Genomic DNA, 26,411 nt, shown 5'->3' with positions numbered 1-26,411 from the left:
TAAAAAATAGTGAAATACTGAAAGAAAAATAAAGTAAAAAAATGTACCGTTCTAATAAGTTAGCCCGTATTTTGTGGAACTTTGTTAAAGTTACAATTATCCCTAGAATTATCGACGGAGTCCTTTTTGTAGCCATATTGCTCTGAATTATTTATGCATCAGCTGTCTGTGGATTAATAAAGTTTTCATTGTTGGGTCTCTAATAGCATATTAATCATACAAATAATACAAATAAAAAAAATCCAACATTGCAATTAATCGTATAATTTTCTGGGATATATCATACGTATTTCACATAGAAAATAACTGGTTTAAACTAGTTTTAGTTATTTTTCACTCGCCTTAGTGACTCAGTAGTACGTCTGAAAGAAGGCTTTTAACGCTAAAAAAGAAAGGGTCTCGATGCCCGTGATGGACAAACCATAGATAACCTATTGTGTATACCTTTTAGGGTAACAACAAACAAATCTGCTCACGCAAAAATATAGAATTTCTCAATGTGATTCAGAATATATAACTCACCGTTACAGAACAATATAACAGCAAGGTAAAAACACATTTTCTATTTGTTTCCAACTTTGACAGAAATCTATGGGTGTCAGAAGTAGAGTTAACACAAGGTCTTCCCAGTTGCACATGGTTAAAGAATGACCTAATCGCATAACAAAGTAACGATGTCTGTTTTTGAGTTGATTCCCTCATGCGGTTTCGAACTCATATCATGCTTACCAGAATGTAACGGAAAAACTAACCAGAGTTTCACATCGAGCTTTATTGCAAACAATGAGCAAATAATAATATTCCTCACACTTGTTCTTTCTTTCATCCTGCAAACATAATTTTTAACCGTCTTGAATAATTCTACACTTGAAATAAAAAAAAAATCTTGTAGATTCTCAGTGGTTGTTTGGCAAAACATATTTATCGCTATTTACCAGTTGTGAAAACACTACGGCTATGTACTTCATTTAGAGAGAGTATACTTTGATAAGAGAAACTTTGAGCAGTTTGTGACTCTGTACGGTAGTTACTTATTAAGTGTTCCGTATGCACAACACAGAAAATTCGACAAGCATTTTTGCTTATTAAGTTTATCTTCTGTATAACATATTAATTTATGATGTAAAGTATGTTTTATGTGGCCTAATATACACTTTCTGTTAAAATAATACTATGTATATGTTGAATAGCGGTCGCTGTGAGAACATTGTGTGTGTATGTTAAAAACTTTGTACAATGCACACGTTTAGAAATGTGTACATTGTGAACTTTCTTTTGTTCGACGAATTTATTTTACCGCTAAGTGTTCGTGGTCTATAAGGTTTCTGTGGTTGATTAAGAAGTTGGGCCTTGATTAAATTGATTTTTCTGAGAAATGAGTATCGATTAACGAGCACTAATTTATATAGAGTTTAACTAAACATATTTTTAACCATCCGACTTCGTACCATGTCTATAGTCAGTTACCGTTCTAATGGCCCGGCATGGCCAAGCGCGTAAGGCGTTCGACTCGTAATCCGAGGGTCGCGGGTTCGCGCCCGCGTCGCGCTAAACATGCTCGCCCTCCCAGCCGTGGGGGCGTTATAATGTGACGGTCAAACCCGCTATTTGTTGGTAAAAGAGTAGCCCAAGAGTTGGCGGTGGGTGGTGATGACTAGCTGCCTTCCCTCTAGTCTTACACTGCTAAATTAGGGACGGCTAGCACAGATAGCCCTCGAGTAGCTTTTTGCAAAATTTCAAAAAACAAACAAAACCGTTCTAATAGTTAGAATAAAGGTGAGTGAATACTGGTTGGACGAAAGTGGATAAACGAGACATGAAGTTGGGAGTACATCAACTTTTCCTAGCTAAGCTTGTCTTAACCTATGATGTGGTAGATAGGTTTACACAAGCCGCAAACAAAGGGTTAAAAAGCAGAATTCCGCTCGAGGCGATTTTATAGTCGGACGTGGTTTTAAGAACCGGTTGGTTACCTTTTCCGTTAGTGTAATTAGAGCTGGCATTGCCATTACGTGATAGAAACAATAGAGTGTTGTACTGTAATATTTGATCTAAGAACCATTAGACAATTATAAGCAACGTTCTTTGCGTTGACGAAAATAAAAATCACAGCAGATTGAAATTGTCAAGGAGTCTGTTTTATGTCTGCTCACTGTATAGTATGCTTACACCATGTAAAAAGGAAGTGTGATAACAGCTACAAATGTATTATACAAAAAACTGTTAACAAAGAGTGTAAAATCACTTTTGTGGCTTATAATAATGGAATTGCCCTGATTATGGCTAATATCCCCCGTTCTCTGATGGGAATATTAACTTTCTCATAGACGGATCAACATACCATGACTATGATACGTCACAATCAGTTGGAACTCTCAAACCAGATGCTTCCACATGTTAAAAGCTTTACGACAACGACGTGCTCTCACACTAGATGTGGTGGCTTTTAAAAAGAAGCAGTATTCTAGCTTGTAGAAAATGGCTCGTGAGTGTGAGGGTAACTAGCATTTAGACGTTCTCACAAACTAACGAATTTCTCTACTGCCTCCGAAAATCCGCCAAATTACCTCTTAATGTTTGTGACAAATCTAGGGCTTTCAGAAACTTGACACCATCTTAGAAGTAGCCAGTATAAGAATATGACCAGGGAGCACGTAACAAAACGTCTGATGGCTCCTATTGATCAGGATTCTGGTGAAGCGCTGCACTACACAACAGATGTCGCTCACCTTGATTTATAGTTTACTTTGTTGATTGGAATACAAGTCGATTCAATTCACTATACAGCTGCTAGTGGTCATTTGTAGCAGTATCTTTGTAGAGTTTGTTTAACAGGTGGATATATAAACAAATAACTGGGTTGGTTGAATGGAAAGATTAATAAAATAATAGACCGATTTCATTCTTTAGAATACATTACACAAAAAGCCATCGTAGTGCATTATAAATAAATTCCTTCTATTATATCTATTTCTTTCTCAGCTACAGTAGAATACTTGTCTAGAAGAACCTATGCACGCTTGTAAAGTGGCCGAATAAACTATATTACTATTCAACCAATAAGCTATATTACTATAGTTTATTCGGTCAGTTTACAAGATCGAACCGTTGTTACAGCAAATACCCAATAAAATACGGTTTATAGCATATATTCATCCAGTAAGGTATTATTACAGAAAATACCGAACGAAATATTGTTTGTAACAAATACTCATCCTGTAAAAGTATTGTTACAGAAAATACCCAATAAATTGACCAGTACCATAATTTCAACTTACTGATATATTATACCACGAATTGGATACTACACAATCATCACTACGTATTTTAAATTCAACACATGTTGGGTTTTTGTTTGTTTTTAGTGTAGGTATTTCAAATCTTCAAAACGACTGAAACCAAACAAATGCGTATGAAGCGGATTTAAAGTTGATTTCTTTATGTAGCCACTCTTAATTGGAGCCAATACCGGAAGTCGATGAGGAATCTTCAATCTCAAAGGCATTGCCCTTTGATTTCCACCGTCCTTGCTGTTGTTCTCTATCAAGTTAGTCACACGCACACTCAACAGTATTGACGTCTAGAAACTACAGAAGAGCACCATCTGCTCTCTTCCTATTAAGGTACTCTTTTACTTTGTTCGCTGTGTGTTTCGGATCGTAATCATACTGCGAAATATAATTTCTCCCACTAAACGACGTCTACAAGGAACAGTGTGGTCAACGAGTATTTGATTATATCAAGCCGAATCCAGGACTCCATCAATACAGTATAGAATCTATAGATAACTAACTCATGTTGAGGCTTAAAAAATGCTACATCTACCAGATAGCACTAAATTATTTTACTCTTCCACCGCTTCTGAAAAAGGTACAGGTTCTAGAAACCGTATTCATCAGGCCAAAGTATTTCTCTTAGCATGCAGACTGCCCTAATTTTTGGATTTTCGCCAACGTATTTTTCTTTTGTTTCTTGTCACTTTGGAAGAAAAGTTTCCTTACTACAGTGTGCCCTTTCGTCCCATCTTGATGCAGCCTACGTCCCTGCGTAGAAGTATCACTTGTAATACCAACTTCTGCATCAGCTAGATTTACATACGTCAGTGAATGAAGTAAGCTTAGTAAATAAAGTACTTGAGATCTGATATAGAAAGTTTAGGTGTTCTTCGAATCTATTTTTGTCAGCAGTAAACCAGTTTCAATGTATCTTTTATTTCTTTAATTCCAATTACCGATCATTTTTTCAGAAAGTTTCCACCAGGTGTTGTCTCCTTACAGATATATTAACCTATGTTTAACTGCATCAGAAACTGTGCGCATGGAGCCTTATATCATACTTGAAAGTAAAACGATCACGCTAGCCACAGGCCAAAGATAACATTATTTTATTTTTACAAAAGCAAATAACACTCTAAAGATCAAGGGCAAATGTTTTTTCGTAGTTTTATAATAGAAAATTAATAGATGTGTGGAATGCCTTTTGATGTTATACATCATGTATGATAATCACAGCTTTATAACATCTATTAGCTACATGCTCCAGTTTTAGACACATGATTATTACTAGTTCTGAGGTTCTCGCATCTCATTTGTTGGAACTAATTTAAACGAAACATACGACGTTAAAAGTGTTTAAATTAATAACAGTTTTAAAATATCATTATTAAAATATTTTATTCTGAACAACATTTGCATAGGTAACTGAACGTTCAATTTGTTTCTAACCTATACAAAGTAATATACAGATTAAATTGCAAGAGTAGTGTGTGTGTGTGTGTTTGTGCATATACATGTATTAAACTGAGATTTTTCAAAATTTTTTTTTCAAATTTCAGGCATGATAAAATGAGCTCAAAATACAAATGTAACTACAGCTTTAGTTATTTTTATATTTTTCCAAAACACAAGTTTGTTTGTTTTTATAGCAGCAACTTTAGTTGGAGAAAAGTAGTTACAAAGCACTTCTCTGATTGCAATTTAGTTTATGGAGTTTACCACTTTTTCACAGTCTTTATTCTACCGGGCGGAAAAAATGGCCCAATCGGGTGTAAGACATACTCCAAATTTTGCAGTATCCGTTCCTCATCCGGGCAGTGTGCGTTCAATTTTCCAGCCACGTGAGTTCTAGCTAAGAACGTCTACATGGTTAACGACTCGCACGTTTGAATCACTGCCTACTAAGTGGAAAATCGGAACAGAACACTCTACCATATACGGTGCAGGTGCAAACCAGAATCCCAGTCTACAAGTCAGCCTTCAGAGAATGAAGATCAATATTAATGACTATAATGTTACTGCACCATCCGAATCAGTGGCCAAAAATTGACGAAAAGATACCACGTTTGATACTGGTGAATGAATCACTTCCTATAAGCGTCCCTACCAAGTGTCACGTGACCGTCTGCCTGTCTAGTTTTCTACGGTCCGTTTTAAGTTCAAACCAAGCATTCTATAGAACACAAAGTATTGAGGAAATAGTTAAAGTGAATGTTTTTTCTACAACAAAATAAAACTTAGTGATCATGGGTGTATAATAATTTTTTTTCATGGGGGGGGGGACTGAGTTTTGTTTGCCCGAAAACAAAAACTATTCTAAAAGATAAGGGATACACAGTAAGTCAGTTTCTTTGTGAAGTGATTTTAAAGTAATTGGTTAGCAGCTTCATCTTTGACGAACCTTGCCCGAATTTTCATAAAAGAGACAATCTGTGGGAATTGCAGTATTTCTAGCTACTTCTCCCGTATGCTTGTTTTAGTGGTATTTTAGTAGGTGTCGCTTTGTACTGGTTAAAAATCAGTGCCCCAGAGTAATACATTTCTTGTTCATGAACTAAATTTTGAACGCAGGAACACGTTATTGTAGGAGTAAGGTGTACATTATGTATTTGTAAAAATGAGGCACTAGTGTTCCTTTCCTAATTCCTTCCTAGGAAATATAAAAGGAAAATATGAAGTGAAAATATTTTAATTTTAATTCTTTCTGCATACTAAAACTAATAAAGGTTTCTTTGTTCCAATTTCTGAGACATATATAAAGCCGTGAAGTATATAGCAAAATATTTTCGATAAATTTCGAAAACCTCTGTAGACAAAAATGATTACCAAGATAAGATTACAATCGAAGCATCTTGCCAAAAACAAAACAATGAAAATCATTCCGTTAAACGCTAAACTATAAATCATTTTATAAATCTAGAATTGAATTCAATTACAATTTAATGACTCGACTTTTTAATTTGTTGTAGAAACAGCATGGCCTAAGGTTTGTTAAAAACGTTTTCATTAAAAGAGAATACAATTCCATTCCAACAGAACAAAAATCAATTTTGCAGGACAAAGATTACAGAGGACATCTCTTTAAGCATTGTAATGCACGTACCCTAGGATAGCTTCGTGTGTGTGTGCGTTCGGGGGAAGAGGGGACTAAAATGTCTCGAGGGACGAGATGAAGCGTGTTGTTGAGCTCAGATAAAATAGCTACAAGATCCGTTAGCGACGAAGATGGCTACTCTCTTTAAATACATTTCCATTAGTTCAATGTGTGTGGTCAAGAAAAGCGTCTGAAAACGGGTGGTGTTCCATAGATACGTGCTGACAGCTAGAAACTTTCACATTTCAGATATACAAAATTGCCAAAATTAGATTACTCTGAAATACCAGGTTATAAATAATTACAAAATATGTAATGGAGACAATGGGATCTTGGAACAAGCAAAAAGTTTGAAAGATTTATGGGCTATTTTCTAATATTTTGGTCTTAAGATGTCACGCATGTAACATATATCAACACCATATTATATCTTCTACTTTACACATGAAAAGGCGACAACGTTGAAATCACAAACGTATTAACCTTCACTAAAAATGCATACATATCTTTAAACATTGCACACTTGGAAATTAACCAAGTGGTTACTGTCTGAAAGAAACAGTGAAGTTTTAAATAGTTGACAGATTAATCGGATTATTGAAATTTTTTTTCTTACAAAGTGATTTTTCATCTCTGCAGTATCCCCTTATGAACATGACTATAATAAAACAGCCTGCTGATTGAAACAAGTTATTTGTTTTTGGACCAAACATTTCATCTTTATCTATTCCCCAGTTTAAATTCTTATGATGCTGAGAATTTTCTACAAGAGAGTATAAGCACACTTAACTAGAAAGTTTGTTTGTTTTTTAATTTCATGCAAGGCTACACGAGGGCTATCTGCGCTAGCTGTCTCTAATTTAGCAGTATAAGAGTAAAGAAAAGGACAATAGTCATCAGCACACACCGCCAACGTTTAGGATACTCTTTAACCAACGATTAGTGGGACTGACCATCACATTATAATGCTCCATTGCCTGAAAGAGCGAGCATGTTTGGTGTGACGGGGATTCGAACCTGCGACTCTCAGATTACGAGTCGAATGCCACCTGGCCTTGTCGGGCCTCAAGGATGGGACAGGGTTGTTTATCTGTGACCCCCAGCTACGTGTCTGAATTTGATTGTTGTGAAGACAAGATAACTAATGAATCATAAAATTGGTATAGATTTGATTATTACTAATTATAATTATATCCATTAGGGTTTTATCAGACTAGAGCTTTCAAGTGTCTAAAACACCTTTATGCACGGGCGTCCGTGGACATGTTTGTAGGTGGGTAGGTACAAGTAGTGAGAAATTGTGAATTGAATAAAAAAAAAGAATATACATATGGTAAATGAATAAATAAATGTTTCTCATTTTCGAAGGGGTCAAGTGCCCTTACCTTGTTATGTACGCTCATTCATAAAATGCATATATTCACTCTTTTAATACCCCACGCTATAAGGTTTACTTTCCGTTGTAATACCGGTATCTCATGAGTTCTGACCTGCAAAGGAAATTTAGGTTAATACTTCATCCGTATGCTAAGCTAACAACGAAAGACTAACCTCGTAATAAATAAATATATAGAAAAACCAATGTTTGTATATAAGGTATTAAACATCTAACCAATATTTTAATAAAACTAAAATTAAAGATAAAATATGTTTTACTAATAAAAACTAGTTTGTTTTAACCATTGTTGTCGATTTCACCTTCTAGAAAAGCGTCTTATGAGATGTGTAATTTTACTTATTATTTACTCTTGACACCTGACATGACGGAAGATCACGTTTTCATCCCTGTGTGTGTTTGTCAGCAAGGCTTCTCAAAACTGCTGAATGGATTTGGACAAAAGTTTGTATAAATTTGGACTGTGGTCCAATTTCGAAATGGTTAGTTTTTGGAGGATAAAGATCAAGGTCACGAAACTTCAAAAATTATGTATCTGTTAAACGATTTTTTTTTTTACAGTTTTGGCTCTATAACCCAGTCAAAGACGATAAGGCTTTGATGAAACATAATGAACAAATTTAGAATATTATCCTTCGTTGTCCTGCCGGAAACGGTTCGTATCCGTTGACAACAACGAACACACAGACACACTTTCGTATTTTGTGAGGACCGAATACAGTCAACGCTGAGCGACAGTGTTTTGCGCTCTACTAAGTGTCCCTTTGGTGGAACAAGTGTTAAACTTCTCATTTTTTAATATCATGATTTATTTGTTCGGTCTGTATTGAAACTGACTTCATCATGTTGCTTTTATTTTACTCTGCTATACCTGTTTTATATGTGACTGTAAGAATAGCAAAATGTTGTTTGTTTGTTTTTGTACAGTGATATGAAAGAAATTGACCTTTCTCCGTTTTGGTGCTCCCTATAATCTGTAAGTGAACGTTTAAGTACAGCAGTTCTTGTATTGTGTATTGCAACCTGTTGCTATATACCGGCATGTATTCAAATATATATATATTGTATATATTCATGTCCTCTCCAGGTATCCTCTCCTCTCTCTCTTAAGCAATCAAAAAAGGATATGTCATGTATAGGAGTCTCTTGAGATGGTAACAGTTAGACTTCTAAAAATATATTGTAGGTGAATGTTACTTAGAAACAGCTTTATTGATATGATTAATCGTTTAAAATTACTTTTAGCTGGGGTAACTTTGTTTTAGAACAATAATATTGTTTTATTTTCAAACATTAATTGGACGTTAAATATCTGTATTTATGTCGTTTGTCATTAAACACTCGCCTAAGTGGGCGTTAGAAATATCTGCATTTATGTCGTTTGTCATTAAACACTAGCCTAAGTGGGCGTTAGAAATATCTGCATTTATGTCGTTTGTCATTAAACACTCGCCTAAGTGGGCGTGACAAATATCTGTATCTGTGTGCGAAATTCGATCGATTCATTAAGTCGGTGCTAGTGTAAAAATACATTCACGCTATTACAAACACAGCGACAAAAACAATAACTTAACGTTCTAGTCGATTTTTCTATGCCCGGTAACAACGCTGTTAAACATTCACGTACTGCAATAATTAAGGGCAAAAAATTGCAAAAATTGACATGTTGGCCGCGTATATTCCTTCGATCTTAAGTAGTGTGGTTGACGTATAACGTATTCGCCTTGAGTTTTACTCTTGGGTTCTTAAAATACACTGTTAATTGACAGACCAGAATATTCCTACCAGGGAGACAACATTAAGATCTGATTTGTAGTTTTTACGTTTTTTAGGTGAGTTAAACTGAAACCTAAAATCAAACTTACTCGCCCAATTATAATGTATATTATATATTTGGAAAATTCTTGTCATGATATCTTAATGTTTACGTTAAATTATGTACTTTGTGTATTTATCGGTGAAATACTCCCAGTTTCTTTTAAAGAAAGAGATTTTAAAAAAGCTTGATAATACAAGACCAGTCGTTACTCCATGTGTGGCACAGATGGGAACTGGCATCTGATAATCCTGTTTTGAACAAAAGAGACTGACTACCTACATTATAATTCGAACCGTGCCGAAGCAAAGCAAGCCAACATAAGAAGAATAAATAACCTATGTGATTGTTATGTAAGAAAACAAAAAATAAAAAATCTAATAACCAGTGAAAAATGTCAGAATCTGGTCGTTAAAAATTGATCTTTGAGTTGACAGAGAACGCTATTTATTATACATGGGCTGCATTGGGCCCAAGCTTTTCTTAATAGCACGTGTCTCTTCAAGTACGCACACGCAACGTTCGTGGAACCGCCGCGGTCATCAAGGGAAACTTTGAAACTATGCATAATCCTAGTTCACGACTAATATATTTTTGGGGACCGTGCTATAAAACGGACATTTCAGAGCCAGTTATTCGATTTCCATAGCGTCTCGCCCATAGGCTATAGGCTTTCATATCATGTTATAGGCTTTTCTTTCAGGATCCCTGATACACAAAGTTTTAATGAGGAATACCAGATAACGATAATATACATATATATTCTAATATTTTATTTAAATAAATATTATTTCCACCCTGTATGTACAAACACTGGTCTTGTTCGCCATTACTGACACTGAAAACCTCGCAATCAAGAAGTATGACGTCTTAAGCGAAACGATTCGAGAAAAACTTACACACAACTCTTATGATTCTATTGAGGAAAAAAATCCTTTTAATCAATTACAAAAACAGCTAATTATATTTCTTTTAATTACCGTCCCTCCTTTGGAAGATATACATATGAGTTTTGTCAACTATATTTCTTCCACGAAGAATATGCAGTTAAATTCGAATAACCAATGAAAAAAACTACAGTTTGGTTGACGTAGACTTGTAAACAAACCAAAAATTTTGATAGAAAAGTATATAAAAATGTTCAAAAATTAATAAATCAAGGCATGGAGAAACTCTAATTTCCAAGCAAACCTTTGTTATGTAAGACTACATATATTGATATGCATATACTGTACATCACACTGAATATTATTTACATATAAATTAGTTTTCAAGAGAAATGTTTTCTTTCTCAAGTTGTTTTACATCTCTATGTATTTAGCAAGAGTAGCCTTACGTTCGAATTTAAGCTTTATCGTCCTGTCGCCTACTCGTACTACGTTAACAACACAACCATATGCATAGTAATTTAACTATCTGATTCTGTTGGTGTTTCTCTAAAAAAATATCTTCGGTTATTCGGTTGCTGGATTCCCGTCTCCAAAAACAGTATTATATTTATTTCTATTAACAGATAACATAACTATTTTTATTCTCCAGGTATGGTTACTAGTTAACCACTCCTCATTTTACACGATCGTCTCGGTATGTATGTGTATATCATACATACCTTGTTCTCGTTGGAGAGCCATTGTTTAACTATTACAGGTATGTGTGTATGCTTATCGTATAATTTCGACGCTATTACATAGAGCCTCAATAATTAGTTTCCATTTTTTCGTCATTTATGTTGTTATATGAGCAATCTTTATTTTCTTATTGCCGGATTTGACACACATAATCTTCGTTAAATAATTTTCATTTCTACTCACCAGCTCTGCCATGTATGAGGCCGCTAGCTTCAATCGTTCTTTTATTACCTTCAGCTGTGTCAAGATAGAATTTACTCATTAATTAAAAACAGCAACATATGTCATAAAAGTTTTTCTCGGTAAACATTATTGCAACGCTAGCGTACCCAGACCAATTTTCCACTTCATCATTTTCAAATGAAAAGTTATAAAATGTGTGACCACATTGAAAGACGTCCCTGAATTTTTTTCTTATACATATTGTTTTAACTCTGAACGAGATACAACTAAAGATAAAGTAAAAATAAAAATAAAGTATCCAGTGAAGAAAAACTAACAATCTGAAAAAGATACAAAAGAAGATAAAAGGTGGTGAAGAGAAGTTAACAATCTTATAAAACACATTTCTTTATAGAGAGTAAATATTTTAGGCTTAGAATTAGTTATTGCTTTATTATTCCACAACTATTCATGTTTAAATACATGTAGTGATAAAATCAACGAATGCCACGCACACACGGCATGCAGTAGAACGAGTTATTCTGATGTTGGTAGACGACGACAAACTGTCTTTGATTTCGAATCGAAGGATTAACATTCCTTCCTCGGAAAGCAGGAGATCAAATCTCCTTAAGAAATTTTGTTGCCATAATAAAAAGGGGTTCGTACTGGGGAACCTCTAAGTAACTTCGTAACGCAAATATTTGATCATATCAGTCCCACAGAGGGGAGTGGGGGAATGACAAGTTTACCCTACATTTAACATTCCTCTGTATCTACTAGTTCCTACCCCCTGTTGGGCTTAGAATACAGGATACCAGAGACCACCGTCCGTCCATAGGTAAATACAATGTGCTTTACAGTGTCTAGTACGCCCTCTTGTGGGTTTCTAAACCAGGAGGTCTCACATAGAAGTCTCTCATAGGATAGTTTGATTTTTTTTCCCATCTTATGAATGAGATGTTTTATAAACGCTAATAAAACTGGCTAAATATTACTGGTATTAATTTTAATTTACTGTTGATTAATATTTCTGATATGACCCAGTTTTATTTATATTTATTTATTACTACAATACTGGCTATTAAGGATAAAAAAGAAACACTCATAGATTTTCCACCTGAGTTTCTATGATAGGGTAATCTTATGTAGTTACATACATTTTACCTCTACTTTTCTTTGCCCATTTTTACCCCTCTCCCTCTTTTTCGTCAACCATATTTATATTTAATATGATTTGGAAAGTAAAGCCTCACTATTAGCTGTGTTTAACTTACCGCATTCATTTTTGTTTCGTATCATTTAAGTAATTCTTTGATGGTTGCGTCTAAATTCTCGTGTGCAACATTCACTAGAAACCTGCGTAAATCCTCGTTGGTTTATTATTTTAATAACGATGGTTTAAAATCACTTAGGGCAAGTAATGTATGGTGTTTGAACGTCCTATATCCAAGTAGCTAATATGTAAAGTTGATAGATCATCTCCCCAGTGATCTCACATAGCGTCTCACGGTCACTATTGTATGTTCCTACTACCGTCCTTAGTTATATACTCTTCAAAAAAAGAAACGCAAAAGAAATATTTTTGTTATTTTAAAGAGAAATATATGTAATAACGTTACAAGCTCAGAGTATGTGATGTTACACGTGTTAAGGCACTGATTGTCAGACCAAAATGACAATAAAAGTTGTGCACTTTGAAAACGGAGGAAAACATCGGATTTTTCGCCAAAACGCATTCGTGTCCAATAAATTTTTTGAGAGATCTGCATGTTCTGCAAGTGCAACATGTGCAAAATCCCTATAAAAGTGACGGGTTCTCGGTTTCCATAGCTCAGTGTTAAGCCACCGACACGCAATACAGTTACGCCAAGACTAGCTGAAGCACAATGCAACAACGCCATTGGTCGATTGAAAGCAGGCAAATCTCGATCAGATGTTGCCAGAGCTGTGAATGTCCACCCAAGCACCATCACAAAGCTATGGAATCGTCACCAACAACATGGATCAACTCGTGACCGTCCACGATCTGGCAGACCTCGTGTGACCACGCCCGCACAAGATCGCAACATCCGGTTACGTCACCTTCGGGATAGGATTACCACTGCGACGTCTACTGCCTCAACCATACCAGGGTTCCGTAGGATTTCCGATCAGACCGTACGCAACCGTCGACGAGATTCTTAGGCTCCATGTGCAACCCATCATGGTGAACGTCAACGACGTTTTTCAATATGACAACGCCCGTCCTAACACAGTCCGACTCACCACTGTCTTCTTGAGACACCACAACATCAACGTTCTTCCCTGGCCCTCCAGATCACCAGATTTAACCCTCATCAAACATCTTTGGGACGAGTTGGACCGGCGTCTGCGACGGCGACAACCTCAACCGCAGACTCTACCTCAGTTTGCAGCAGCTTTGCAGGCTGAGTGGACAGCCATTCCACAGGATGTGATTCGTCATCTCATCGCTTCCATGGGTAGGAGATGCCAAGCAGTTATTGATGCTCACGGGCTGCATACTCGTTATTGATGTTGAGTGACGTTAAACTTTAACTAGTGAGCATGGACTTCGCCTTTGCAGACTTTGGATGTTCAGCAGTTGAATGTGCAAAGTTTCATACATGTCATACAGAACTACCCGGAATAAACTTGTAAACAATATGTCTCAAATTTTGCCTTTTGCGTTTCTTTTTTTGAAGTGTATATATATCCATTATCTTTTGTTGTAAGTTTCTACTATCGTCCTTGGATATGTCCTAAATATACGTTTTTCTTACAATCTCAAAAGACTCTTTCTATATTATAAAGTAATAAAAGCTTACCAACTTTCAGTGATGTCGAGAAAACCCACTTGCAAATTCAAAACACAAAAGTAAATATATCTCACGAATCAAAAAATCACGAAACCAAATACTGCTGCATACCATATATTCCCGACATCAGCAGACAAATAACCAACATTTGGCAAAAACTAGTGACAAAATATGACATTCCAGTTAATACCAAATTTATTCAAAAACCAGGCACAAAACTGAGGTCTATACTATGTAAAAACTACACTGACAAACACCACATTAACATTATTTATAAAATACAATGTGATAACTGCCACGACTTCTATATTGGAGAAACAAGTAGAAAAATGGAAATCAGATTCAAAGAACATAAAAAGTAACCTTCACACGTTTTCGAACACTACAGGTCAAAGTAAACACAACATAACCATAGAAAACACTCAAATGCTAAATAAAGAAACAAACGCAAAATTAAAGAAGCCTTACTTATACAACAACTTAAACCCAAAATAAACCAATATAAAGGAACGCCTTTATACCTATATTAAATATAATAAAATAAATAATGTAAAATTATATATTCAAACATCTAACACCGCCCTCTACATTCCGACACTCAGTTACACAACTCCTTTCAAACGTGTGGTCAGCTTCCGGTCAGTTACCTCTTTCTTTCCTTGTGAACCAGACGATGACCGAAGAAGGTCGAAAAGTTGTTCGCTCTTCCACGTAAAATATTTTCTCAACCCAAACGAGCCGTTTTTGCATATATACTTATCAACTTCAATCTTTATCTCTGAGGTCAAATATTGTTTATTCAGATTATTTTTAATAACTTTATAATTTTATCTAGAAGCTTGTGTTTTTTATCATGAACATTTGAAAGTTATCAAACTCTAATAAAGATGCTATTTATATTATGTGTTACACGTACTAAAATACCAATTAAATTAAATTTAGTACTAAAACTATTGTAATTCAAATATAACCATGTAAAAGTCGTTTTATGGTATTTCACATTTTAGAAACCTATTTCTATTTTCAACCAATTCATATAGACACAGTAGTTTCATTTTTCTTCATGCTCAACAGTAAATCGTATGCATTTTCTATATAAATAATCAATCAACGTTTTTCGTAATAACATAGGAATAGATTAGCCAATACTGATGCTAATCTAGATCCCATAGCAATTCCATGTGTCTGATCATGTATCACCTAATTAACTACAGTGCTGTTATATTTTAATTATGTGCAATAATTTAGAAATATTTTCTTTTTTAAATTGTTTTTGGTTATTTTGATTATAAAACAAATTAATAATTTCACCTGGAGGTACGGTACCTTTGTAAATAGTGATTGAGTATTAAAGTTAGCACAATAAATACTGTTATCAAAATTTAAGTTTTGTACATCTTTCATAAGTTGGAAACCATCTAAAATAATGTTTACTAATATGACTTCATATATTTAACCAGGAAGCTGGCAATTCATTATTAAATATAATCTGTTTTAACAGTTTAGATTCATTGTCATTTATTTATTCTTGTGGTTCTACATCTAATATTTTAAACTTAAGTTTCGCTTGTTTTCGAAATGTTTTCCTCCAATTTCTTAAAATTAATATTTAAAATATGTTGAGCTTTATTAACTCCCGTTTTATTCAAGAATATAATTTCACTTCCTTTGTCTGATGGTGCTATATTTATGACTTAAGCCCCTTTATTTTAACTAGTAAAATGCTTCTAATTCCTTCCGACTTATGTCAAATGATTTTCTATTTTATTGGTTATAATACAAAAAGAAATATTATAAAATCATTCCTGTCCTCGCAGTCCTAAAGAGTTCATTACTATTTGTCCAATTGCAAACAGTTCGGAGTTGATGCACACGTTTTGTTAACAAGTCTTCATACCTAATGTTTTTAGGCTATAAACCAAAATGTGAATCGATAAGTTTGTCGAGAAATTAAATATGAACTAATGAGAAGAATTCAGTATAAAATATTAGAACCTTTCTGGTCAAATAATTGTTTTAGCTTCGTTCCCTTTGTTAAATTTTTGTAATTAACCGGTTGTTACTAACTATCTTTATTTTTACTCGTTTGTTTTCCATATCCCGAAACTACCATTTGAGTTTTTTTAATCAATCTATTTCTTTTTATTTCTTACTTCAGTAATTTAATTTGAATTTGCTTTTGGTATATTAAATTTTTAAATGCTGAGAGAGTTATTTTACATTTCTGTACACTTTCCCCCTCTTGGACACATTTCTAAGAGTCGTAATAATAGTCTGTATTATTTATAATACACGTTTTCTATAAAAATTAAGAATCGTTTGATCAATCATGTTTGTTTATTATTTTGTTTATAGATTTACCTGTGGGAAATCTAAGAAGAAATATAACTTTGCATTATAAAATTCGTACTTCACCGTTAAATATACACACATTATAAGATGATTTAACTCAGTGTCTCCCCCCCCCCTACTTGTTCTGTTAATGTAATATTTAGTGTTACTTACTATTTAAAATCTGGATAGAAAGTAGTTCGCCAAGTGGTAGAAATCATGCTACACCCAATTGAAACAAGAACAATTCAGTTAGACGTTATTGCGATATGGAACTGAACGACACAATGTTAATTTGTGTTATAGGATACAAAGTAATAAAATAAAATTGCACTAAACCAACCAAGCACCCAACAAAAAATTAAGAGTTTACGTCATAAAATAACACTAACATCCTGTAGCGTGAATAATGACACATTAACATCTAGCCACTAGAAGCTTTGTTCTTTCCTTTTCAGCCTCTGCATAATCTTTAGCTTATTTTAAATTTAATAACGTTAAAATATTCTTAAAAACGTTTTTGTTTGTTCTTGTTAAGTACAAACGTACACAATGGGCTATCTGTGCCGTGCCTTATCACGAGTAACAAAATCTAGATTTCAGCTGATATAACAATGGAACGTTTTTTCTTAAAATTACAGATAAAATTGAGTATTTAAACAAAGAATATTTGTATTCCAAAAATATTTGAAAAACGAAAACTTAAACACTAGTTAGTTGATATTTATATTAAAACCGATACGTACAAATAAGTTGATATTTCTGTCAGCGTATTCGAGTTTCTTTGGTGGTCGTTGCTGTTTGTTCAATAAGTTATTTGTTCACGTTCAAATATATATATTTTTTTATTGGTCGTACCTCTGAAATTAATAAAAGTAAGGAAACATTTGAAAATATTGCATTTTACTACTTTATCTGCCGGATTGAATACATAAAGATCATGTGATTATATTTTGACGTATTTAAAAACAATAAACAATTTTTTTTATTTGGTAAAACACATATATTTTTCTTAAAGATTATCCAATAACAAAGCAAATGTGTTTTATGTTGAGAAAGCTGTCGAGTCATACTGTTGTAGGTCTTGTGCTTTAAGTTATCACTGTTGACTTTTTCTCTTAAGGATGTTGAAAAGTTACCATAAAAAGTCAGTTTTAACTAAATCAGTTGTTGTGTATAACTATAAGTAAGGACAATAGCAGAAACATACAACCGTAGCAGTTTCAACTGACGACGATAGTAGAAACATGTAACTGTAGCAGCTTCAATCGATGACACTATGTAAAACAAATTTTGTTCCTGGATAGTATGTGTTATTTCTTAATTGCTCATGTTATAAATGTACAGAAAATGGCCATTATTCCCTTCAAACTTTGCTTTTGTGACCTGGATAATGAAATTTAGAAATTAACCTATTTTATATGTAAAAACGGGCAAATCTGGACATTTTCATTTACATAAGGTCTGAATAAAACAGTACATAAATCAAGATTTACACGTATTTATACTAAAGTTATACAAAAATGAGCAAAAATATTTAGAAGTGAGTAGTTTTTCGAGATTTGCGACTGTAATGTAAATCACTTTCACGTACCAGCCCCCAAATATAGTCTCCCATCATGTTTTCGTTTTACGCTCCCAGGCTACAAAAGCAAAGTTTGAAGAGAAAAATAGGTCTTTTCCATTTACTTTACGCATAAGTAATTGGGAAATAACACTTTCTGCCCAGGAACAAGAAAAAGTAAAAATTGTGTTACATAATGTAATCAGCGGCAAAACATTTGATCAAAGTTCGTGGCAACTTTCTAAACCTAAGTTGTGTGGCGAATCTGACTAGCCCTCTGATACTCTGGGCAACGTAGAAACAATAAAAGATGTTAATCAATGATGTCGAGAAACCCACTTGTTGAGAAATTTATATGCAAAAACGGCTCGTTTGGGTTGAGAAAATATTTTACATAGAAGAGCGAACAACGTTTCGACCTTCACCATCGTGAACCTGACGATGACCGAAGAAGGTCGAAAGGTTGTTCGCTCTTCTATGTAAAATATTTTCTCAACCCAAACGAGCCGTTTTTGCATATAAATAAAAGATGTTGGTTCTGTGAAAGAGCAATAGCTGTCACTTGTAGTGCAAATCTTTTTGTCTATCGCCATGAACTGTATTTAAGTAGCTTCCTCACACAATTGTTTTGTTACGTAATATACACTGTGTTAGGGGTATGTATTTATTATGGAAAACAATATCTTACGCAGGTCATAGAACTATATATTTGATTTAAAATTAACATATTTAATTGTTTGTTCCATAAATGGAGTGAGGGAGAGGGAGTATTTTTGCTTAAATATCTCACATAAAGAAATCCTCCTAGAAACGTTTACACGTTCAGAGAAAACTAAATCCTCCTAGAAACGTTTACACGTTCAGAGAAAACTAAATCCTCCTAGAAACGTTTACACGTTCAGAGAAAACTAAATCCTCCTAGAAACGTTTACACGTTCAGAGAAAACTAAATCCTCCTAGAAACGTTTACACGTTCAGAGAAAACTAAATCCTCCTAGAAACGTTTACACGTTCAGAGAAAACTTGGAAGTTTAACAAATATAATTGAACAATTTAGAAAAATTAACAGAAGAAAAGAACCCACCCTAATAAATTATAATATAACTTCTGTTAACTGTATGTTTCCACTATCCCTTTTTGTTGTACATTTCTATAATCGTCTTTGTCTTTTTTTTGTTGTTGATCACTACTGTTTGTTCAACAAGTTATCATTTGTTGAGATTAAATAAATTACTCTAGCAATAACAGAGCTGACCAAACTCCTAAGACTATTTTCTACCAGTGATCTGTACTTCATGATGTCGAGAAAACCACTTAAAGTACAAATGATCTCCGAACGGTTGGTTTGGGTATTAATTAGCTCTTTTACTAATAAAGATAGAAAGCAGCGTTTCGACTTTCTTAAATCATCTTCAAGTTAACAAAGAGAGAGTTTGCAATTGACCGTTGCCGGCCACATGTCTCAGGGACGAGAGGGTAAACGGGCACAGGATTGTAGGTGGCGTTGAAGTTAGACGTTAGGTTATTAATTAGTATAGGTATAAAGGTGTTCCTTTATATTGATTTACTATTGGTTTCAGATGTTGTATAAATAGTGCTTCTTTGATTTTACGTTTGTTTATATTTGTTTCTCTACTTAGTATCTAGGTGTTTTCTATGGTTATGTTATGTTTATTTGATTTATATTGTTCAAAAACGAGTATGTTTTCGTGTGTGTGTGTGTGTTCTTTGAATCTGGTTTCCATTTTTCTGCTTGTTTCTCCAATACAGAAGTCGTGGTAACTGTTGCATTGTATTTTATAAATTATGTTGGTGCTGTGTTTGTCAATATAGTTTTTGCATAATATGGACTTTAGTTTTTGAATACATTTGATATTTACTAAAATGTTGTGTTTTGTTAAGTTTTTTTCCAAATGTTAGTTATTTTTTCGCTGATGTCAATATAAGGTGTTGTAATTTGTTGGATCTTGGCATTTATTGTTTGTTTGTTGTTGGTCTAGGTGCGTGCGTATTTTTTTTTACTCGGTTTTTTGAGGAAATTTGATGTTAATGAAGTGTTGTTTTGTTTTCTTGATTTCATCGTTAATTTTATCGGGTGAACAGTTTTCTAGCTGTGTTTACTTGGTTTATTAATATATTGTTTTTTTTTTTTTTTGTTTTGTTCTTATATGCTGAGTCCAAGGGAATGTATAATCCAGTGTGGGTGATTTTTCTGTAGATTTCTGTTTTGAACTGTGTATCGGTTCTTGTGATCTTGGAGTAAGAAATGCTATTTGGTTAGTTTTTCCTGTTCATAGGCGAACTTAATCTTAGGGATGTATAGAGTTAACGTGGTTGAAAAAAACTAAGTGTGTGTTCTGTAGATGCAAAAAAGTAAAGTCCATATATTATGTAAAAACTACACTGACAAACACAACACCAACATAATTTATGAAATACAATGCAATAGTTACCACGACTTCTGTATTGGAGAAACAAGCAGAAAAATGGAAACCAGATTCAAAGAACAAAAAAAACAACAACACCTTCACACATTTTTTAACACTGCAAGTCAAACACAACATAACCATAGAAAACACTTATATACTAAGTAGGGAAACAAATATAAACAAATGCAAAATCAAAGAAGCTCTAATTATACAACAGCTAAAACCAAAATTAAACCAATATAAAGAAACACCTTCATAACTATACTAATTACTAGCCTAACATCCAACTGTAACACCGCTTACAATTACGTACCCGTATACACTCTTTTCCCTAAGACGTGTGCCCAGCAACGGTAAATTGCAAACTCTCTCTTTGTTAACCTGAAGATGATCTAAAACGGTCGAGACGTTGTTCTGTGCTTTATTAATAAAAGTGCTAGTACATATACCAACCATCCTGAGATACAATGATTTGTATTGTTTTATGATTTCGTAAGGCATGGAAATTGTTTGATTTTCATTATCGTACTATTTTGTGATTTTCGTAAAATATGAAAAGTGGTTAATTTTTGTTATTATTGTACTGTTATATAATTTCCTAAAACATAGTAGGTAATTTGATATTTATTTCTTTACACCAGTTCTTTAATCCATCCTTAAGTCAGTCCGACATGGTCAGCTGGTTAAGTCACTCCATTTGTAATCCGAGGGGCGCGAGCTCGAATCTCTCTCACACCAAACATCCTCGCCCTTTCAGCCATAAGGGTGTTATAATGTGAGGGTTATTCCCACTATTCGTTGGTAAAAGAATAACCCAACAGTTGGCGCTGGGTGGTGATGGCAAGCTGACTTCCCTTTAGCCTTACACTGATAAATTAGGGACGATTAGCGCAGATAGCCCTCGTGTAGCTTTGCGTGAAATTCAAAAACAAAATAAAATAAATCGTTAAGTCTTGGAGGAAAAACAAACTATTTCCTACTTGCAACACGAATTTCAACTTTGGTTTAGTAAATTGCGCATTTTCGAATATAAGTAGATATTCGACGATTTTTAGAAACTTATAAACATGTTGTATTGTTTAAAATTTTGTCTAAATGTGTTAGATGTATCAACTGAAGTAACTTTCAAATTAAATGGAATGTGATCATATCTGGCAATTTCTGACTATGACATCATGGTGAGATTAGCTCCACCACTGACCAGTGCCAGCTGTGCTGGATTGGTGGGCACTGAAATCCTAATGCGGCTCCTTTGGCACTGTTACGAGCTGTGAAAATCCTTTAGCCGTTACACACCTTAAAGAATAACAGTAGAAATCCATTGTGTGTATCTATAATGTATAGAAGTCTAGCACTAAAGCGAGCCTTTTCTTTCTTTGAATATTTACTTTAAACATCTCTTTAAAAGAATCACAACTAGTTGTTTATGTAAAATGTATAATTTAGCTCATTTTACTTTACTAGCTTGCTACTATTTGCTGTAATTTGTGTTCAAGTGTTGTTTGTTTGTGTTAGTTTTCTGAAACAAGTGACATTTTTATTTTCAATACGTGAAACTGTATTGTTTAAGTATATGTGTTATAATATATCAAGTAAAATCCCATTACTTCCAGACACTGTACAGACAACAACCCCAAGAAGTTCAGACACTACAAATAACTCCAAACGTCCAGACACTGTATAGACAAGAGGCCTCAGAAATCCGAATATTATTTAGGTAAAAAACCTAAAATTTCCGGATACTGTGTATACAACAACTCCAAAATATATGTATAGTCAACAATCCTGAGACGTCTAGACACTGTATAGCCGACAAATTCAAGATGTCTAGACACTGTATAAACGACAAAACCTTGGTGTCGAGATATTGTATACATAACGGCTTTCTGGTGTATTGGCATTGAACTTGATATATTATAACACATATACTTAAACAATACAGTTTCACATATTGAAAATAAAAATGTCACTTGTTTCAGAAAACTAACACAAACAAACAACACTTGAACACAAATTACAGCAAATAGTAGCAAGCTAGTAAAGTAAAATGAGCTAAATTATACATTTTACATAAACAACTAGTTGTGATTCTTTTAAAGAGATGTTTAAAGTAAATATTCAAAGAAAGAAAAGGCTCGCTTTAGTGCTAGACTTCTATACATTATAGTTACACACAATGGATTTCTACTGTTATTCTTTAAGGTGTGTAACGGCTAAAGGATTTTCACAGCTCGTAACAGTGCCAAAGGAGCCGCATTAGGATTTCAGTGCCCACCAATCCAGCACAGCTGGCACTGGTCAGTGGTGGAGCTAATCTCCTTAAAACCTTGTCTGTTTGTGGAACTCTGCTAACAGGAGGGCTACAGAACCAGCGGTTATTCACTAACAATCTTTTTTTGCATGCCGCTGCTCCCTGCGATGAATGCGACTAGCTCTCGACACTTGAATAGGTTCAAGGCGTACTTCATACTTTTCACCAATCGCCGCCCTAGTTCGCATTCAATTATTTACAACAACAGAAGGTAGGTCTTTACTGGTAAATAGCCAAGTACCCCATCAATGGCGTTTAGTCTAAAGGCTCTCCATTATTCCTCTGCTGCGTTTCAGACTTTGAAAAAATGGGGAGGTTCGTTGGCACCACGTGAGTGTAATATTGGTTGTTGTTAGTTTCCGGTTACCATGAAACTGGTTGACTTCCTAACAGTCACCTATGGTAGGTAATTGGCCTTCTTCGACAAACAGTATCTGGTGCAAGTAATTGAACTTTGAAAAATGTAAACAATAGAGCACGGTATTAGTAGCACAGAATAAACTGTCACTTACACAGCTTACGTCCCTAATTTAGCAGTGTAAGACTAGAGGAAAGGCAACTAGTCATCACCACCCATCACCAGATTTGGTGTGATAGGGATTAGAACCTGCGACCCTCAGATTACAGGTCAAGCGCTCTAACCACCTGGCCAAACCGGGCCACAATAAATGTACAGCGAATTACATTTGAAGATTTTAATTTTTATGTAGGATCTTATATCTGCACGAAGCTTTGTATCTTTTGAATTTCGCGTAAAGCTACACGAGAGTCATTTGCATTACCCGTCCCTAATTTAGCAGTAAAAGACAAGAGGAAAGGTAGCTAAATAGTCATCACCACTCCTTCGCCAACTCTTGGGCTATTTTTTACCAACGAACAGTAGATTTACCGTCACATAATAATGCCTCCACAACTTATATAGCGAATATGTTTAGCGTAACGCGGAAGGAGAACCCGCAGTCTTCATATTGCTAGTCAAGCTCCCTAACACCTGGTCATGCCGGACCAGTCTCGCCAGCACTGGGTATGACAGATGTAGTGTGGTCGCATATTATATCATAGTCTTCTTTGTTTTTAATAGATAACTATTTTTGAGGCGAACTGAAACCTGGAATAAGTGGTCATGTTAAAATATTACTGAATTATTAGCAAAGAATGTTTGGCGGTCTACATCGTGTTTGATTATTCATTTCAGATATTGTTTTTCCTACGTTAAGCCAGTGTGGTGTTCATTAACACAAAAAATGCACGTTACAAAAACTAGTGTATTACCTCAAACGGTGTAAATGCGTGTTAGTAACAAAATCACGAGATTTTTCCTGTTCTTGTCGAGCTAGTCTCTCTTCTTTCCACATGGAAACTGTAAGAATAGTAAACTATCCACCAGTAGGTCCCAAGCAGTCAACACAGATTCATTCCCCTCTGTACAGCGTCATGGAAATTTCTAGTTTACCGCAATGAGGCGAGAAGTGTTTGTGTAAACATTAGTAGCAGGTAAGTTGAACTAACAAGGCATCTTCTTAACGTTTAACCGCATTAATCTCTGTTTAAAAAATAAAGCAAACAAAAAATAACTGAACATTAACTTGGATCTTAAAAACAATTTTAAACTGACTGCCTCTATACTACGTCCAAGGATAAATCATAGTACAGGTTTGTAAAAGATAAATCTTTTGACGTCTATTAATGGCTTTTTGAGTCAAGATCTGTATCTCTGGAGTCGTTATTCTTGTTGTTTTGGTAGTGTTATAAGGAATCACACTTATCTCGTTTACCCTAAAGGAAGTTTTACTAGTGGGTATACTACTCTGATGATGTTATGTTCTAGGGCCTGGCATGGCCAAGCGCGTAAGGCGTGCGACTCGTAATCCGAGGGTCGCGGGTTCGCGCCCGCGTCGCGCTAAACATGCTCGCCCTCCCAGCCGTGGGGGCATATAATGTGACGGTCAACCCCACTATTCGTTGGTAAAAGAGCAGCCCAAGAGTTGGCGGTGGTTGGTGATGACTAGCTGCCTTCCCTCTAGTCTTACACTGCTAAATTAGGGACGGCTAGCACAGATAGCCCTCGAGTAGCTTTGTGCGAAATTCCAAAAAAAAAAAAAAAGTTATGTTCTATTGGACAATATTACTGAAAGACTTGGTAGTTTGTATGTTTTGTACACTTAGAATTCTCTATAATTAAATCCTCGTGTGACGCATCGGAATATGTAAAATTTCGGGGAAAAAAAACTCGGTAGTTTGAAAATTGTGCTCGTACTTTTATAAATATAGAACGTTTATTTGCCCGACTCTGTGTAAATACAGATGGACGAATATAAAATTGGGAGATATCTGTCTCTGTACTGATTTTAAACCTTTCCACGTGTATGCAGGTACGCATAAATTCGAACTCGTCATGCAATAGCGGTAGTTGTTTGCCTAACCGGCTTAGTACTATAACAGACTGACGTTATCAGCGGAATATTTCCCTATAATTCTAGTGACAAACGTACACAAGTTCGTAAGTTTAAAACATACCTTATGTTACATGTAATATATTAATCTTCTTTCCCCAAGGATTTCAATCGATCCTTGATCCAGATTCCAACTACACACTGCTGATTTCATCATAGCTCATTACTTATGAATACACCGGATTTAGAGTAATACCACCTTATACGAAACGAAGTCTTAGTGGGAGACGCTCTAGTCAGGGGATCGTTAAAGCCACACCTAAACCTTAATATTATGGAATCGTGCGAGTTATTTTACAGACCTAACGTTTTCTGCAACATATCACACGTAATACCATTTCTCAAGAAAATCTGTATTTCTTAGCGTCGATATACTTCTACGAGAGAGAGAGAGAGAGAATTCCAGTTGCGATTTTTTTATTATCAATCTTTACCTGTCACTCAACATTGTGGACAGGTAAGCCACCAAACTTCTGAAAAACCACTGATGTTGCCATCTGCACGTAAATCTTTACATCCTAACCCGAACGAGACCTTATCAGCAATTTTGTCACGCAGTGCATCTTATCTTGTGTATGTTGCACGCAAGCCTTTCTTTCTCGTGTCCGCCCATCTGTCGCTTAAAAACAAAACATTTCATTCATAAAAAAAAGAAAAATGCATGTAAGGAACTAAAAGAAACGAAACATTCCGAGCAAATATGAAGGCATAATTCAGCCATTAAAAAAAAATTATAATATTCGATTTTCAGAAAAAAAACACACTGCAACACAAATTTTGTTCCTGAATAGTATGTTATTTCTTAGTTGCTTATGTTGTAAAATAACAGAAAATGGCCATTATTCCCTTCAAACTTTGCTTTTGTGACCATAATGAAATTTAGAAATTAACCTATTTTCTATGTAAAAACGGACAAATTTGCACATTTTCTATTGCATAAGGTCTGAATAAAACAACATATGAATCAAGATTTATATGTATTTACACTAAAGTTATACAAAAACGAACAAAAGTGTTTAGAAGTGAGTAGTTTTTCGAGATTTTCGACTGCAATGTAAATTACTTTCACGTATCAGTCCCCAAATACAGTTTTCCATCATGTTTTTGTTATACGCTCTTCGGTAGCGGCGTTC

The 26,411-nt window shown here is 34.7% G+C and overlaps 1 protein-coding gene across 7 annotated transcripts in view; it reads left to right on the top strand.

Moving 5' to 3' along the window:
• Positions 1–26,411, top strand: part of LOC143258408 (toll-like receptor Tollo) — an 81,131-nt gene that overhangs the window by 36,865 nt on the left and 17,855 nt on the right. Inside the window, exon 2 of one of the 7 annotated variants that reach the window (XR_013032268.1) lies at positions 8,327–9,074. The exons of 5 other annotated variants lie outside the window; for them this stretch is intronic. The gene's annotated coding sequence lies outside the window, so the exon portion shown is untranslated. Of the gene's footprint in view, positions 1–3,446; positions 4,112–8,326; positions 9,075–26,411 lie in introns of those variants that run through there. One more of the 7 variants, XR_013032267.1, reaches the window with a different exon arrangement.

This window comes from Tachypleus tridentatus, chromosome 8 (assembly GCF_004210375.1).
Source record: "Tachypleus tridentatus isolate NWPU-2018 chromosome 8, ASM421037v1, whole genome shotgun sequence".
NCBI classification, from domain to species: domain Eukaryota; kingdom Metazoa; phylum Arthropoda; class Merostomata; order Xiphosura; family Limulidae; genus Tachypleus; species Tachypleus tridentatus.
Note: the sequence above shows the minus strand (reverse complement) of the source record. Positions and strands in the feature narration are given on the sequence as shown.